The following is a 14,365-nucleotide window of genomic DNA, read 5'->3' on the forward strand; positions in this document are numbered from 1 at the left end:
AGCCTCCCAGAGCCCTCCACCGGCCCCAGCCCCTGTGCCGTTAAGCCTCGCGGCACCTTCTGGCCAGTGGGCTTGTCGGGGCCCGGGCGTGGTCGTTTCTGGGCTGGGCATCAGAAGCTGGTGCACAGACCCCAGTCCTTCCTGCGGTGGGACCCGGGAGCCACGTGTGAGCTGGGGGCCAACCAAGGTTAGAGCAGTGGGGAATCAGCGCTGGCCGGGTTCAGCATTAACTTCCCGCCTCTGCCTGGTCTACTCTCCTCGCGCACACAGAACTGCGTTCCCAGAGATGCACCGACGGGCAGCCACGAGGCCCTACACGCAGTGCAGCGGTGGCAGTGGGGAGACCCCAGCTCGCGGCTGGGATGGGGGCCCAGGCGCGCGGGGAAACACGGGGACATGGGTGCGACCTGTGCCGGCCGGCACCGCCCCATGGGAACACCGTGCTTGCCGACTGCGTCATCTCAGGGTTTCTGCAGCTCATGCTGCATGAGGGAAAACAAACAGGTGAAATATTTATATTTTAGTCATTTATTTTATTTAATTCAATTATCCGGTTATTATCATTCCAACTCCAATTATCCAGTTATTGTGACTGTAATGTGTAACCAATTTTAAAAATGATTAATGAGATGTTCCACACTTTTCTCTCATAGTAAGTTTTGAAATCCGATGTGCATTTTATGCCTCGAGCGCACATCTCCACCTGGACCCTCCTCGCTTCAGGCGCCCAGTAGCCAGAGGTTGGGTCAGGGTGCCTGGGGCCGGGATGCTGTCTTGGGTGTCTCCGAAGATAGCAGAGCCGCCACACTAACCGCCAGCTCCAGGCTTGGTTCCTGGGACGAGCCAGTGGTAGTCCTCGGGGAGACATCTGACTCCATTCGGAAGAGACCCAGAGACCCGCCGCTCCCCCAGGTGGCCTCAGCTTGTCCAGGTGTCCTCACTCTGCCCCTCACCCGGCTCTGCGATGCATGAAACGCCTTCTGGAAAGAAGACACCCTGCAGGAAGGAAGGAGGGGACAGAGTGAGGGGGCAGAGCTGGGGAGAGATCCAGGGAGGTGGGTGCACTCGCCAAAAACCGTGCTAACTGACTCAAGTAAAACTTTGACTTCAGTCTGTCCCATGCCATCGGAGTCTGGCCTTCTGGGCATCGTGGGAAGGCCTGAACATAAGGAGATAATTTACTAATTCAGCTAACACCAGACCATTCCTGCTCTGTGCCAAACACTGAGGATATAGACCCCAATGAGCAGGTCCCACCCTTGGACAGCTCCCATTCCAGTAAAGGGATGCTGTAGGATAGGGCGGCAGCACAGTCAGGAGGGAGGGACCAGCCAGACCCTGGATAATTAACGACCTTCACGTGGTGGGTCTTGAGGGTTGAGTAGGAGTTCACAAAACAGATCTGGGGGGACACATCCTTCCAGGAAGCGGGATCCACGTGCAAAGTCTTTGCAAGGGCAGAGCGTGTGGCGGAAGTGGACGTGGACGCTGCCCGGTGGGGAGAGGGGAGGGCTGGAGCCCGTCAGGTCCGGAGCGGCCAAGAAGAGAGGCAGGGTGTCGGGCATGCGGATGCATCAGAGGAGGGCCGCGCCGTGTGTCTCCGTGCTCGGCTCCTGAAGCGAGCAGGCGTTACCTTACCTGCTCGGGAGCACAGGAGACCAGCTCCTCTGCGGTGGCCAGGCTCCCGTCGTGCAGGTTCCCCACACGACCTCTTTATTCCTTTTAACACCTCAAGGTCTAAAACAAACAGAACCTCAGCTTCTGGCGCCGCAGACGGGTGGCCATGCAGTTGGCCGTTTGGTCTGTACAAACAGGTGAGGGAATTTCCATGCTCTGCTCCAGTTTCCAAGTGCAGGACCATGCAGTCTGTGCCCCGTCCACACGCTGTCAGAGCTGCATTTCTGGTGACCGCCTCACAGCAGCAGAGGGAACTGTGTGTCATGCTCTGGGACGATGCACGGGAGGGACAGCCTTGCGCTTGGCAGGCAGGCCCTGAGGCCGGTGTCCACCCAGTCCTGGCTGTCAGGGACCAGGGCGGTTCTGCCTGTAGCTGGCGCGGGGCGGCCGGGGCTGGGGGTTCATCAGTCCCAGAGCTGGAGAGAAGCCGAGGGAGGTGTTTTTAGCCCACGGCTGGCCCACTGCCAATGGGGGGGTTCAGATGCCACCCCCTGAGGGTCCCTTCTGGAAGATCTCAGACACGGCTTGATCTCTAGTTGGGCGCGTGCCTACTGACCCCTGGGTTTGTGGGGTTGATCGTCAGTGGGTTTCTCCTGGAAATTGGACCCTCTCCTTTTTCCAGGATAAACATGGCGCAGGAGAGCTCAAAGATAGTTTTCAGAAAGACTCTGTGACGGCTCCTTTTGTGTCAACGTGATGGGGCTACAGGAGGCCCGAGAGCTGGGTGTCCGTGAGGGTGTTTCAGGAAGAGCTGAGCATTTCAGCTGGTGGACTGAGCACAGCAGAGGCTTCCCCACGGGTGGGCCCCTGGGGCACAGAGGTTACGGGAAGGAGGACGCTGCCCCTGCCCTCTGCCTCCCTGCCTTGCTGGGCCATCGCTCATCTCCACCTGCCCGGCTGTGAGCCCCAGGACATGGATGGGGCGACGGCCCAGTCCTCCTGGGCCCCAAGCAGGCGGGTGGCAGAGATCTGGGGACTCTGAGCCTCTGTGATCACGGGAGGTAACTCCTGTACTCCTGAGTCTTTCTGTTTGTCTGGAGAACAAGTGTGCTAGAGTCAGCAGAGAAAAATACAGAGGGGCCCGGGGAAATCTGGATTTCAGATGGTGAATTTTTTTTAATTTGTGTTTTATTTATTTACTTACTTACTTATTTTAAGTACTCTTCACCCGCAGCATGGGACTCAAACTCACGACCCTGAGATCAAGAGTTGGATGCTCCTCTGACCGAGCCAGCCAGGCACCCCAACAGTGAATGATTTATTTTAGCATAAGTATGTCCCGAACGGTATTGGGGGCATACTTACAGTGAAATTTATTTATGGTTGACTATTGATTCAAAGTGCTTGGGTCCGCTAAGTTTTACCTGGCCACCTGTCTCAGGTACGGCTAAGGCCACGATGGGGTGGCCCGCGGGAGGTCCCTGGGGTGACAGGGCTGTCCTGCACTCTGACCATGGGCGGCCACATGACTCCGGACACACATGGATCACGTGTGCGCTCCCAGGGTGGCGAGGCCCAGTCAGGGGCGGCCATGGTCCTCCCTGCCGTCAGGACTCGCGGGCGTGGGGATGCCGGAGGGCGGGCAGGAGCTGGCCAGGCAGGCGTCTGTCCCGAACCCCCGGGGGGCTGTGGTTTCACTCACTGGTTAGGAGGCACAGAGGGAGCGCACTGGGAGGGGGCTTAGTTTTTGTACTTGCTGGGAATAGCGCAGCATTCGGCCGCCTATGGGTCTCCACGTCTGTGTGGTTCCCCGCACGTTCGCGGCCCCAGACCATCGTGGCTCCTGCGTGAGAGCCAGAGCCGGTCACCTGAGCACTGTGCTCGGAGGCCTCTGCCACCCACTCCGAGTAAACGCAAAGTTGGCCTGCCTCCTCAGCCAGGCCTGTGCGCCCACCGAGATCAGGCCTATGCGGAGGGGCTGCTGCTGGGCTTCCCCGCCCCGTCCTTCCCATTCTTGGAGAGCCAGGACTCCCTGTAGGCTAGGCACGGGCTCCTTGGAAGGACTACACTTCCCAGACTACCTTGCAGTCGGGTGCGGCCGGCTGACCAGGTTCTGGCCAACGAAAGGCCGGCAGAGCGTCCTGTGGGATTCTGGGAAGTCCTCTTCCTCCAGGAAAGCCGATATGAGGGCTGGAGCAGAAGCCACTGCGATGGACCCTGAGGCAAATAGGGTTAAGGATCCAAGAGCAGTCGGACAGAAGAGGCCGGAGCCCCTGATGATGCCACATCCACTGAGACCTGCCCGGGACCACCTGTCGCGTACACATAAGAGGAAAGTAACCTTGCACAGGGTATGGGCCCTCGCTCCTTTTCCCCTCCCTCCCGATATATAATCAAACTGCACTCTAAATGATACCGTGTCTGTATAGCGTTCCCATCTTTTACGTTTCCTGCCCGTTATGCTGCAAAAGGCCCCGTGCCATCTCCTCGTGGTGCTTTGCTTCCTTCTGCCCGCTCACCCTGCCAGGAGACCCTCCTCCTTCCTTTCCCCACCCAGTGCCCGCTCAGTGTTCCCGCCTCGAGCATTCCTGCACTTCTTCAAGACTGGCTGTGTGCACCTGTGCACCCCTCCACTCCCGCTAAGCGCCTCTGGGATGGGAGCCCTGTCTCCTGCTGGGTTTCTCCCCATTCTCCAGTTCACTCAGTAACATACGGTACCAACACACCGCGGTCATAACCCCTCAGGGCTGACGGCGGCGTGGGGGACAGGCCACGGGGCCAGTCACCCTGGAGTTGGGGGAGGGAAAATAATCAGACCCACTGGGCGCGAGGCTGGGCCTGGGGGGATGCAGGGCCCGGGGTGCACGGAGGGGTTGGGACGCCTGGCGGTGGCGACTGTGAGGCAGACGCTGAAGGTCGGCTCCTCGGCCCAGCGGCTCCTGGCATCACACGCCCCTTTCAGCCTGGTTGCCTGTGTGTTTTGAATTATCTTCCAAAATGCACATCCGGAAGCCATTCAGCGGACATAATGAAAATACTCCTTTGTGGGAAGTCATTTTCCCATGCAGGTATGCATCTAAAATGAATCTGTGTTTGAGATGGAAAAACAGATTGCTTAACTGTTTCTAATATCTGAGAGGGTCACCTATTACACCTGATCCATAATTTCAGGCAAAATTTCCATCATAGCGCTGTGCCCCCTAAATGATGAGGCTGGAGCGCATTTATACCACACTCCGTGTGTGGCTGTGGGCAAGCCTTCCTCCTGCAGCAGGAGGGAGCCCACATGCCCCGGGCCTGCCCGCTTCTCGCCGGGGCACATGAAAGAGCCCCGGGGCTAGGAGTGGTATTTGTCTTTGTCCCGATGTGGCTTTTTACTTTAAAGAAGGATATTCTCATGGTGGGTTCCCGCACAGAAGGGTGGGCTGGGGTCGAGGGGGCAGTGCCCTGGGGGCTGACCCCAGGCAGCAGCACCAGCTTCTTGCAGCCGCCCCATCCACCCCTGCATCTCAGGACTCTTGTGGGGGTGCTCTTGGGATCAGAGCCGTCCACTCGGAGAAAAGCCTCCCTCCCTCAGAGGCTCGGTGTCTGCCTGCCACGGGCATCCAGGGGCCACGGCGGCTGCCACCACGGTGCTGTTACCAGAGGCCGGGGAAGGACACGGAAGAGAGGAACCAGGAACAAGCGACCATCTCCTCCTCTCCCTGAGCCACGGGGTGCCCGTCTCCTCTCCTTGGGCTTAAGGAGGGACTTCTCTCGAAGCAAATTCCGTCTGCTCCAGGGGCTCACTTTTGTGGTGTGAGCTGCCTTTGAGTCCAGGCTGGACGAGACCTCCCCACCCTGGACCGGTGGTCCTTCACGTTCTGGCCTGTGCCCAGGGCACCTGCTATCACGTGCCCTTCCGGTGCTCGGGCACCCGCTCCGCATGTCTGTCCAGGGTACACCTCTGGCTGCAGTGTGCCTACTCTGTGTTCTCTGAAACCAGGACACCCCCAAATGGTTAACTCTGATGTACTCAAATTCATAATTTGCTTGTGCTTCTAAGACCTTTAAGTAAAGCAGAGTTCCCAACCCTTCCTCACACACATATTCTTCTGTATTTCCCTCTCTCAGCTTCCTTGTCTTTCCTCATATGCTTACACTTTAATCTCCCTGGATTTAACCTGAGTGATGTAGGCAGTGGGAGTTTGGCTTCATTTTTCTCCAGGCAGAGAGCTGTTTCCCACCCCCACTAATTCTTATGTCTGAGTGACTCAGCCCCTGTGGGTCCCCATCGTCCTGGCCGCAGGCGATCCCACTGGGAGGTCAGAGCACAGTCCCTTCCCCCACGCTGACGGTGGGCATCGGCATGCTTTCCAGTTTTCGGCGATGGTGACGGTGCTGCTGAGCATTCCCGCGTGTGTTTTGGTGGATGCGTGCGAGTGTTTCCACTGAACTATTTCTAGTGTGGGATTGCTGAGTCCCAGGGTCACTGGGACGTTAGCTTCTTGAGGGATAATGTTTTTTCTTCCTCATCAGCACGGGGGAGTGTCCTGTTTGCTACTCTGCCCCCGGACCCATGTTAGCCAGCTGGTGGGTGTGTGAGGAGGTGGGGAGCTCCCCCACCCATCCCTGTCTGGGTCTCCCTCCCCGCGGAGCGCCCCTGCCCCATCCCCACAGCCACTCTGTGCTTGTCACTGTGATCATCTGCATGACTGTCACGTGTCATGACACCTGTTAGGTGATTCACCTGTGTTGGCAGCTCTTTTATTAGAACTGACTCAGCTATTTGTGTAGATTTCATGCAGGCTTTTGAGTGATTTCATCAAATTCCCCACATCATCCTGATGAAATTTTGAGCAGGACTGTGTTGAATCTATTTTATACCCTTCGGTAAAACTTAAAAAAACAATCTTCATAAAGATCTTGTGCATTCTTTTTGGACCAACAAAGTCTTTGTTAAACTACTTTATCCAAACTTTTTGTTGTTTTGGTGAATTATATTTCTATTTTGCATTAATACTGAGCTGGGTGTGGCTAGCATAGCTGACTGTTGGGTTGACCTCGCATTTGATGAACTTGCTGGATTCCTGTATTGGTACTTTAGTTTTATCTCTGTTCTGCTGGGATTTCTATGGGGATAATAACCATTTTATTTCACACCCGTATGTGTCCACGGCCAGATTTCCCAGTGCCACGTTAAAAATCAGGGATGACAAAGGTCTAATGAGCGAACTTGTCTTTGGTCTGACCTTGCTGGAGATCTATGTGAAGTTTCTATGAAGTATGACATTCATTGTAGGATTTTATTGCGTAGTCTTAACCAAGAACATTCTCTTTAACCTTCTGATCGTTCTATTTTTTAACTGAACAGATTGTTATTTTTATTCTAAACAGTTTTTTTTTACATCTCTTTGGGGAATCATGTAGTTTTAACTTTTAGTTCATTGAATCAGGGCATCTCATGGATGGATATCCTAGTCTTGAAATGTGCTTGCATTCAAGGAAAAATCGTAATCAATCACATTGAATAACTTTCCAACATGCACTTGAGTCTATAACACATTATTGTGCATCTATGGTGATAAATAACATCCACCTAAAATTGAGTTACCTCACAAGGCAGCCGTCGGGTTTGGGAACCAGGCAGTACCAGGTGTGCCAGCGAATCTGTCGGCTGGTGGTGGCGGCCGGCGCCGGCGACCCCCCAGGCCTGCAGCCCCTGCCCCCCTCCCCGTTCTCATCCAGTCAGCTCCCTCCTTGGCCCAAGTTTGCATTTTCAAGATTTTCAAAAAAATGTATTTCTTCTCGGTTTTCCAATTCATTAACACCGTGCCATCTGGGAAAATAGAATTTTTTTTTCTCTTGAGCCTGTTTTTACCGCCCTCTTTTATTTCGAATTATATTATCATCATCTCTGCTTTCTTCTCCCCTGGTCTTGGCCAAAGTTTACAATCTTGTGAATATTTTCAGGCCTTTGGTTTTTTCATGTGTTATCCTCAATTTCGTTGCTTTCTGAACTTTATGATCCCCCTTCTTTGTGGGATGGCGGGTGGCGGGTATTTGCTTTGTTTATTTTCTAACTTCCTGACTTGAAAACCTAGCTTCATTTTTTTGACGCTAAATATATTTTATTTCATAAATTCCTCCTAGCACTTCAGCTGTGCCCCACAAATCAATGTAATATTTTCATTTTCATTTTAAGTACTTCATAATTTCATGTGATTTTATTTTTATCCCAAATTATGCTGAGTTGCATGTAATTTAGGTTCCAATGAGAGTTTTCAGGATACTCTTAATAGATTCTAATTCCATTAGACTTTGGCCAGAAGGACAGGCTGGTGATACCTGTCCTTTGGAACTTGGGGGATTCTTCGTAGTCTGTCTGGTGCATGGTTAATTTCCGAGCACCTGCTGCTCCTGGTGTCCAAACGGATTTGTATTCTGCACCTCTTAGTGTAAAATCGTCTCTACGTCTTCTACTGTGAGCTCCTTAATTGGATGATTTGAATATTCTGGATATTTGCTAATTTTCTTCCTACTAGTTGTATCAATCACTGAGAAAGACAAGATAAAATCTGCAGCATTGCTAATTGGCCTCGGATCCTGTGGGTCAACCCCATGTTCTGGGGCTGCAAGAGTCTGTTCTCGTGTCCAGGTCATCAAGCCCCATGCCCGAGCCCTGCCCATGTGAGCCAGCCTTTGTGCTCACCTGCCCTTGTGCGCCTGCCTGTGTGTGCCCTGCCCTTGTGCACCTGCCCCATATGCTCACCGCCCATGTGCTCACCTATCCCTGTGCATCTACCTGTGTGCCCCTCCCCGTGTGCTCCCTGCCCGTGTGCACACCTGTCCGTGCACCCCTCCCTGTGTACTCCTCCCCGTGTACCCCTCCCCGTGTGTACCTGCCCGTGTGCACACCTGTCCATGTGCCCCTCCCCATGTACCCTTCCCCGTGTGCACCTGCCCGTGTGCACACCTGTCCGTATGCCCCTCCCTGTGTACCCCTCCCCGTGTGCACCTGCCTGTGTGCACACCTGTCCATGTGCCCCTCCCCATGTACCCTTCCCCGTGTGCACCTGCCCGTGTGCACACCTGTCCGTGTGCCCCTCCCCGTGTGTGCCCCGCACCGGCACAGCTGCTCTGGATTCACCCGGGAACTGTGGTCTGTCTGATGGGCACATGCACCCGAACTCTCCCACCATTGGTGTTTCTGGTAAATAATCACCATCACCTTATTTTCATTTTCTGTACTGGAAACACACCAAACTCAGCGAGCAGCTGCAGGAGCACACAAGGCGCATGAGCATGTGGCACACGGGCCTTGAAGCACTGACATTTGCTGCATCCTGTGTCAACTCTGCCTCAGGAACAGCTATGTTTTTAAAAGGTAAATTTCAGAACCATGGACTTTTCAGAACTTTTTGCCTCAGATGCGTTGGCCATATGTCCTAAGAAGCATGTTTTCTCATGTGACCTCGAGGACCTTTGCCGCCCAGCCGGTCCTGTCTCAGCACCCAGAGTCCACGGTCGCCTTCCACTGGCTTCCGCCATGGCTGCATGCCGGCTGTGCTGCAGGACGTCCTGCGGTTTGTGCCACATTTCTGTGGGGGTTTCCAGTGGCCCCTTTGTGGCCAGGAGCCACGGAACTCGCTGTGTCCCTTCCCCGTGCTCACAGGGAGGCAGGTGGCGTCTCTGTCCCATTGTGGGCGTCGACTCTGGTCACACAGTGAAGGTGTGGTCGTGGGTGCTGTTGGGAGGCGGTGACTTTGGGGGGCCCCATGCATGGGGTTATGGCCCTTACAGGAGAGACCCCAGGGAGCGCCCCATGAGGACACCATGAGAAGTGTCCCGTCTGTAACCAGAACAGGATCCTCACCACGAGCCGACCTGTGGCGCCCCAATGGGACCGCCAGCCTCCAGCGTGCCCCAAGCAAGTCTCAGCTGGCCAGGTGCGATCTGGTCTGTGGCCCTCGTTGGGTCCCCGGTCCTGAGACAGGTGCTGTCCGTCGGGGATTCCCTCCTGTGAGGTCACCACATTCTCCTTCGGAAGGAGTAACGTTTGGGGTGATGCTTTACTTCCGGTCTCGTGTCACCGTGAGCAGTTTCTGTCTGGCTCGGTCACTGCACACGGGTTGTCCACAGTGATGGGTGATGTCCTGACTCCCTTGCGATTGCACATGTTCGGGGGGGGCCTTTCTCTCGCCGTCTGTGTGTCCACCCTGCGTCCGTTGTTCCTGGTGCAGGGGATGAGGAGGACTCATACGTCACACTTTTCTCCATGGGCTGGTCTTGCCACCTTGTCCCTCCCAGCGATGCCCACACAGCTCCGAGGAGGGCCTTGCCAACCCCCCAGGTGCTGACAAAACCCTTTTTCTTTCCTCCTCTGCTCACAGGCTCTCTTTCCACGGACGAGTGAGCGCCGCCCTGCGTGCTGCTGGGGGAACGTGGATGAAGGATGTGCGTCCACATTCCCTCACGCTCTTCCCCTCCAGGGACTCAGAGGGCCCAGCGGAGACTCCCACCTCTGCAGGGGAGGGCAAAGCCACAGCGGACAGATCCGGGTCCCGCGGCCTGTGGTACCCCAGCTACCGCACGGCCGTCCCATCCTGATGCGTGAAGCACAAACGAATTTACGGCGCCGTGTCACAGATGGAGGTGGTGAGCATGTTGCAGCGGGAACACGTTTCCTAGCTGAGTGAACACGGAGGGGGGCCTCGTGGCAGCTGCAGAGCTAGATGTGGGGTCGGGCCCCAGTGGGCACGCCGTGTAACGTCCGGAGGGGAATGGCCAAATCCTCGTCTACACGTCCGTTCCAGGTTCTGCAGGCGCTCAGCGTGCTTGAGAGCGCCGTGTCCCCGCTGCCGGCCCCACGGCCCTGCTTCGCCCCAGTCACACGACAGCGTTGCCGCCTCCCAGGTGAGCTGGCTTCGTACACCTGGAGTCCCTCCTTCCTTCCTGGGGACGCTCAGATCGCCTGCTCCATTCTTTCTCGATTTCCCAACACTGTGAGACTCCAGGTGGGGTTAGCTGCCCCCTCCCGTCTGTTTCCGGGCACTCTGCACACGCCTTCTCCTGGGACCTTTGCTCTCGTGCCATTGTTACACGTACACGGGCCTGGAGGCCTCACCAGGCAGTGACCTCCTGGGGTCTGTGTCACAGAGCCTGGCACGGGCTGCATAGCTGACTGCTGGACCACTCAGTTAGAACAATGTGTCACCTGGATTTGATCAGGTTACCTGGGGCCAATTCCCTGGGCCAGACACGCCTGCACGCCCATCCGCCCACACACCTGCACACACACCTGCACAAAGCCTCTCTCTCTTTCTCACACGCACACTCACCCCTACACTGATGCCCTGGGTCATGGGGAGACACAGCTGGACCTGGGCCCCTGTGGCATCCTGCAGGGATGTGACCTCCAGCTCTGCGCTGGGGCTGACTTTGCAGTCTCTCCAGCTCTGCACTGCATCCCCGACACTCCCCTTCGAGAAGGGGCGAGGAGGCAGGTTGTAAATAACCCATCACTTATTTTTCCTGTCGTGAGGCTTTGTCACAGCTGGGAGTGTTCGGAGCATCTGGCTGCGATGTGCCCCCTCAGCTTCCCGCCCTCTGAAAGCCCAGAGCAAAGCTGGGGGAGCGGCAGCATCACCTGCCGCCGGCCTGGCCCGTCCCTCCCACCCCTGCCTCCAAAGTGGGGGCCGGGCTTTGGGGGGACGTGCCGCCGAGAGGGGCCCTTGGCCCTCCTGCCCACGCTCCTGTTCAGCACAGCAGCCGTCCCAGGGGAGGGTCGGGCCAAGGAGAAGGGGCTCAGGCGAGACCCACTTCCCAAGTGTCGGCCTTGGGACCCTTACAGCTGTTCTTGTTTTAAACATTTCATTTGCAAATAACTCAGCATTTAATTATGTCAGATTAAAGATACATGCTTTGGAGATTCATGGAATCATTATGAAACCACTCAGAGCCAGACCACATCACCATTCTCCCCATGGGGATTTCTGTACAAACGGCTAAGGGCTTATTTGAACAGCTCGGCTTGGGGGTGGAGCTGGTGGTCTTGGGCACCGGCTGGTTTACGGCTGACTGTGGGGGCCAGGAGCCCACTGCTTGTCCAGTCTCCGGCCTCGTGCCCTGGGCTGGGTCCCCACTATGGCTTCTCCCCCTGCTCGTACCTACAGCTTACTCTTCACTGCCTTCGGGACCCAGGGAGTGGGGCAGGGGAGTCCATGCCCGGGACTCTCCTCCTCTTCCTCTACTTCACTAAGACTTTATTTTTTTACAACAATGTCAGGTTTACAGCAAACTTGAGCAGGAGGCACAGAGATTTCCTATACGCCCCCTGCCCCCCCGATACTTCCTCCCTCTTTGTCAACATCCCCACCAGAGTGGGGTGTTTGTTACAACCAACGGATGTGCGTTGACACGTCGTTATCACTCAGAGCGCATAGCTGCTTTAGGGTTTGGTTGGGGGGTGTGCATTCTGTGGGTTTGGACAAGTGCATGATGACATGTTTCCACCATTGTAGTGTCAGAGTAGTTTCTGCCCTAAACTCCCCTCATTCTTCAGGACCTGTCCAAGAGCAAGCTTGGAGGTGCCAGGAGGAGAGGGAGGGCGTCAACGGGATGTGGGTGGTTTCCCGGGCCCTTCTGGGCGGCCCCACCCTACCCTGATGTATGCAGAGACCGAAGAAGGCCCGCATCTTCTCTCTGTGTCCTTCCTGGCACCCACTGGGCCCTGAGTCCCCCATGTGTGTGGGGCAGAGGGCCGGTCTGCAGCCAGGCACACCTGGGTTCGGTCCAGTCCGGTCGTCTCCCAGACGCCCAACTTCAGGACGGCAGCTGGGCACCTGCCAGTGCCAGTTTCTCACCTGTAAAGTGGAGAGGTGGTGGGAACTGTGGCCAGGGACCATGCAGAGATGGAATGAGGCCACTCCTGTGGAATGTTCCAGGCCCAGGGCCAGGACACAGCACGTACTCAGTTAGGTATCAGTCACTGGGTCTCCATACGTCTCCTCGAGCTGCTGAGTCACATGCTCCTTCAGTAAGCGATTTGTTTTTTAAGTTCCTGCCGGTTAGGGGTGCTGTCTTATGCTTTTGTGCAGTCCTCCAGCAAAATCTCCTTCTGTCATTTACTTTCCCTCTTCCACCCTCCGTCCGTTTATCCATCATCCATCATCATCCATCCGTCCACCCATCCATCCGTCCATCCGTCCACCCTCTGTACTCCAGCCATCCATCCGCCCAGCCAGCCAGCCAGCCATGCCTGTATTCATAGATCTATACTCATCTACCCATCCATCCGTCCGTCCTTAGCCATTCACCATCCATCAGTCCATTCGTCCTTCTTTCCTTCCATTAACGCACCACTCGCTCCTTAAGTTCTTACTGATCTGAAGAAAAGCCTGCATGTCTGGCTAGTCTCTGAGCAAGCTACAGAGAGGTGCCCTGAGTGTAAGGCCTTTCTGTCCACCCTTCAGGCACATGTTCCGATGAGTGAGTGTGACCACACTAGGATTCTCTCTACGATGGCAGGTCCAGACACTGATCCTCCGGAAAACACCTGTGTGGCACATGAGGCGTCCTGAAAACCAGGCTCCCAGCTGGATCTTCTGATGGTCTCGGTGTGGCCGGCCACCAGCATGGCCGCCCTCCTCAGTGGATCCTGGCTGGAGACCCGGACCCTGGGGACGTAAAACAACAGGAGCTGGTCCAGCAGGGACTGAACATCCCCTCCCAGCATAGCCGATGCCGCCTTGGAAAGTGCAGCCTCCTGTCTACAGCCTGCCGGGACTGGCGGCCCAGGGTGGGGTAGGGGCACAGAGGGAGGTGCGTTCATATTTGCTGGGTGAGTGAATACCTAAAATGGACATATTTTCCACCCCCCGTGCTGCCTGCCGGGCTCCCAGGGGGTGTGCTGCCAATGGTACAATTAATGGTGCTGTCGAGCCCACACAAATGACCCAGATGCCCGTCCCGTGGGGCCGGGAGCACCGTGGCCCCCAGCCTGGGCTGCGGCAGCCCGGGAAGGTGACCGGAGCCCTCTGCCAGATTGCCAGCCCCAAGCCTCATTTCCATGCCGTGATCCCATGAGCAAATAGTTTGATTGTATTAGTTGAGGGTAATTTTTCACACTTCACAGTAGCTGCTCAGTTTACCTCTAGATTCTGCTGACACTCCTAGGAATTTGCACAATAAAATAATGGGAAAACTACAATAACCAGTGAGGCTAAACCAGAGATCCCATTCAATCAAACTCTCAGAGCAGAGAGTGCTCACGGGCCCTGGTCAGCTTCTCCCCTGCAGCGCACCCATCTGCGGGCTCTCCCCCCCCAGGCCCATGCCTCAGCTTCCTGCTCCAGACTGGGTGCCGCGCTGGGTCCGCCCGGCGTGGCCTTCATGTAGCGTGGCTTGCGTTTGATGCCGCACGTCTTTCTGAATCTCCGAGCCAGACACCCTCTGAGGCGGGGGCTCTGACCGAGGTGGGGGAGGCGGAGGCCTGGGAGGGAGGCCCTGATGGGAGAGCTCGGGGCGCTGGGCCACCGGGCCTGGACATGGGCCCGTGCGCACGGCTGCTGGGAGTCTGGAGAAACGAGAAATGGCTCCGGTGGTCAGGGCAGGCTTCCTGGGCGAGGGGCAACCTTAGCGGATGGGACACAGGTGGGAGGGGGACGAAGGGGCAGGTCTCCTGCCCACACAAGTAAGAGGCTAGAAATGGAGGCCGCTCGAAGTGCTGCTCCTCGCCTCGTACAGCAGGCTGGGTGGGAGCCCCCAG

The 14,365-nt window shown here is 56.2% G+C and overlaps 2 long non-coding RNA genes across 2 annotated transcripts; both read left to right on the top strand.

The window, feature by feature from the left end:
- Positions 1 to 695: 695 nt before the first annotated feature.
- Positions 696 to 2,932, top strand: LOC148163829 (uncharacterized). The gene is made up of 3 exons (XR_015768743.1): positions 696 to 1,055; positions 1,736 to 1,814; positions 2,852 to 2,932. It is a non-coding gene; the product is annotated as an uncharacterized LOC148163829 (long non-coding RNA).
- Positions 2,933 to 8,493: 5,561 nt separating this feature from the next.
- On the top strand, positions 8,494 to 13,730 carry LOC114218447 (uncharacterized). Its single transcript, XR_003611201.2, has 4 exons — positions 8,494 to 8,983; positions 10,089 to 10,254; positions 10,413 to 10,512; positions 13,126 to 13,730. It is a non-coding gene; the product is annotated as an uncharacterized LOC114218447 (long non-coding RNA).
- Positions 13,731 to 14,365: the final 635 nt, after the last annotated feature.

This window comes from Eumetopias jubatus, unplaced genomic scaffold (assembly GCF_037043125.1).
Source record: "Eumetopias jubatus isolate StellerSeaLion01/CBP00866 unplaced genomic scaffold, mEumJub1_p1.0 scaffold_8, whole genome shotgun sequence".
Lineage (NCBI taxonomy): Eukaryota > Metazoa > Chordata > Mammalia > Carnivora > Otariidae > Eumetopias > Eumetopias jubatus.